The sequence below is a fragment of the Elephantulus edwardii genome, unplaced genomic scaffold (genome assembly GCF_000299155.1).
Source record: "Elephantulus edwardii isolate Elephantulus edwardi_28Jun2011 unplaced genomic scaffold, EleEdw1.0 scaffold00365, whole genome shotgun sequence".
Taxonomy (NCBI): Eukaryota; Metazoa; Chordata; class Mammalia; order Macroscelidea; family Macroscelididae; genus Elephantulus; species Elephantulus edwardii.
Genome location: NW_006400115.1, coordinates 1452916 through 1456454, shown reverse-complemented (window position 1 = coordinate 1456454; position 3539 = coordinate 1452916).

The following is a 3539-nucleotide window of genomic DNA, read 5'->3' as shown; positions in this document are numbered from 1 at the left end:
CACAGTTTGTTATGATCCACGAAGTCAAATGCCTTTGCATAATCAATGAAACACAGATAGACATTCTTCTGGTATTCTCTGCTTTCAGCTAAGATCCATCTAACATCAGCTACAATATCCCTAGTACCATGACCCCTTCTAAACCCAGCCTGGACTTCTGGCTCTTCTCTGCTGATGTACTGTTCCAGTCGTTTTTGGATAATGTTCAGTAGAATCTTGCTTGCATGTGAAATCAATGATATTGTTCTGTAGCTTCCACATTCAGTTGGGTCGCCCTTCTTTGGGACATTGGATATTTTCTTCTAGTACCTCTTCCACAATTTTCTCTGTGATTTCTCTGTCCCTGTCATATTCTGGAGTTCCAATCATATGTGTGTTATTCCTTTTGATGTCATCCCACATAATGTTTTCTTCTAGTATGTTTCCACTGAGGTTCTTGTCTTTCAGTCACTAATGCTCTACTCCATCTCTTCTGTTCTACTTGTTTGTCCTTCAAGCATGTTGGGCACTTCTGCCATGTTAGTCTTAATGTTCTGCATTGTTGCATTTTCATGTCTTTCTGTTATTTCTAGTACTGTGCTGGCAGTACTCTAGTACTCTCTCTATCGTGTGATGATTTTTGAATTTCTTATATCTCCTTATCCACAGTTTCAATTATTTCTTCCTTTATTTTGCATATTCTTCTTTTTTGTGGACGTTCCTCCTCATCAATATATTTCTTCTGGCTCTGTGTCTCTGGACCATTTGCTTTCTTTTTGGTTTCCATTGTTTCTTCCAAAATTTGCACCTCCTTTATGTGTTCAAATAACTCTTTATCAATATATTTTTTCTGGATCTCTAATTCTAGGTTATTTCCTTTATTTGTGGCTTCCATTGATTCTTCCATCATTTGTACTTTTATTCATAGCTGTTTGAAGGTCTCCATATCAACACATATCATCTGCCTTCTTGACTCTGGGGTATTAATGAGGTCACTGATATTCTTTGCTTTTTGGGGAGAAGGCTTAATTTGGTTTTCCATAGCGTTTGACGCTGTCTATTGCTTTCTTGTCATTATGTCTATTTTTTTCTTGATAAGTGTTAGATTTTTTTTTCTATTATGTCTGCAAGAGTCGGTGGTGATTCTTGCCTGTATAATGTTACTAAGTAGTTGCCAATTTAAAATGTAAGCTACTCACTCCACTGTAAGTTCTTTCGGGAAAAATTTGCCTTTCCTAAAGTCCTTGAGATTCCCTATGTTCTGTACTGCAGCCCTGTAGGAATCTTGACTTGCAGTAGTCTCCTGACACTAACTTTATAGGCCTTCTTCATATATGAAGTGGCTGAGTGGTGTAAGACCAGGTGCTCTACTCAAGCAATTTTTCATACACATTTTCTCCTGGAGCGTAATGCCTTCCTTTGTTTCTGGGGTGGCATGAAATTAGAGATCAAGGCTGTCAGCTCAGGCAGCTTGTGTGCTGGGGTCTCACGCCAGCCCTCCCTCTATCTCACAGAGAGATATAAAAATCCCTTTGTTCTGCCCTAAGTTCTGCACACTGAAGTTTCTTGTCCTGTTTGTCCCCTGAGGGGGCCCTGCAACCACAGAGGCATGGACTCCCAGATGGAAGGACCTACAACCCCAGAGGCATCTCAGTCCTGTCTCCCCACAAGCAATGGATAGTGTTGGCTCCTGACCTTTACTTCGGCAGCTTGGTGTCCTCTTTTGTTTTTGGTGAGGTGGGAGATCACCACCAGCTGCTTGGGCAGCCTTTTCTGCTGCAGCTTGGTGTCCCTGTTTGTTTTGTTAATGCTACGTGGTGTGTTCAATACTCTACTCCAGCACTACAATCCGAAGGCATCAATTCCTCTTTTGTCATCCTTAGTCATTGTCCAGTTCTTTGATGCATAACAAGTAATTGTGAAGATCATGGCCTGGATCAGTCACACCTTAGTCTCTACACTGATATTTTCGCTTCTCACTACTCTGGAGAGGTTCCTGAGAACAGGTGTTCCAAGTGCAATTCATCTTTTGATTTCTTGACTCATGGTGCCAAGGATGTTGATTTTGAAGCTGAGCAAGTTGAAATTGTTAACAACCTCAATCTCTTCTCTATCATGGTGCTGCCAATTGGTCTAATACTGAAAAATCTTTGTCTTCTCAATGTTTAACTTCAATCCATACTGAAGATTACAGTCCTTGACTTTTGTCAGTAAGTACTTCAGGTTTCCTTCAGTCCTTCTTCCAGTCTTGATGCCACACTCCTCTTCATAAAGTCCAGACTCCGAAAGGATCAGTTCTGCATATGGACTTAAAACGGTTTTGATACAGGATGCATCTACAACACACTTCTTTCCTGATTTTGAAGCATCCACTATTTCCTTGTTCTGTTCTGATGACTGCTTTCTGGTATGAGTACAGGTTTTGCATGGGCACAATCAGGTGTTCTCAAGGTGTTCCCATTTTTCTCAAGCTTAGTCACAATTTATTGTGATCCACACAGTCAAATGCCTTTGCATATTCAATGAAAAACCAATAAACATTACTCTGGTACTCTTTTCTTTCAGCCAAGATTCAAATGATATCGGAATAACGTCTCTAGTGCCATGATCTCTTCTAAACCTAGCTTTTATTTCTGGTAGTTCTTTGTTAATGTGCTATTCCAGTCATTTTTGGAAAATCTTCTGCAGGATTTTCTTTTTGTGTGATATTAATGACATTGTTCAATAATTTTCATACTCTGTTAGGTCAACTTTTTTTTAAATGGGAGTGAATGTGAATCTATTCTGGTTAGTTGGCCAGGGAGTTGTTCTCCAGATTTCTTGACGCAACCTGGTGAGTACATCCAGGGCAGCATCTGTTTTCTGAAATATGTTAATTGGTACTCCATCAATTCCTGGGGCCAATTCCACAACAGGCCACAACTGACCTTCAATCAACATAACACATCCCACCTTCCAGAAGCTAATTGCTTCTTTCATCAGCCTCCAAACTGGAGATTTAGGGCCCACCCGATTTTAAATACCAAGGCCCTCATCAGGTCCTGTTGACTCTAAACAAAAGCCTTCCCACCCACAGGTCATTGTGAGTTAAATCCAGCAAATCAAGTAAGCTCACACACAAACAAAACAGAATAAAAAAAGAAAATCCAAACAATTCACACCTAACTCTCAAACAACAAAAAACGTACCACCTCAGAGAATCCAACTGTTTTATACATCATCCTCCAAACTGGAGACTTATGGTGCACCCAACTTTTAAATAGCAAGGACCTCCACCACGTCCTGTTGACCTTAAGTAGAAGGTTCCCATCTACACCTAACTATGAGATAATCAAATAATTCTAATAAGCTCACACACAATTGTGAATGAAATAAAAAAACAACCAAACAGTCCACAATTGACCCTCCAACAACACAAAATGTCCCAGCTCCAGAATCCAACTGTTTCATACATCAGCCTCCAAACTGGAGACTTAGAGCCCACTGTTGTTGTTGTTATGTTGTTATGTGCCGTCGAGTCACTTGCGACTCATAGCGACCCTATGTACAACAGCCCTAAA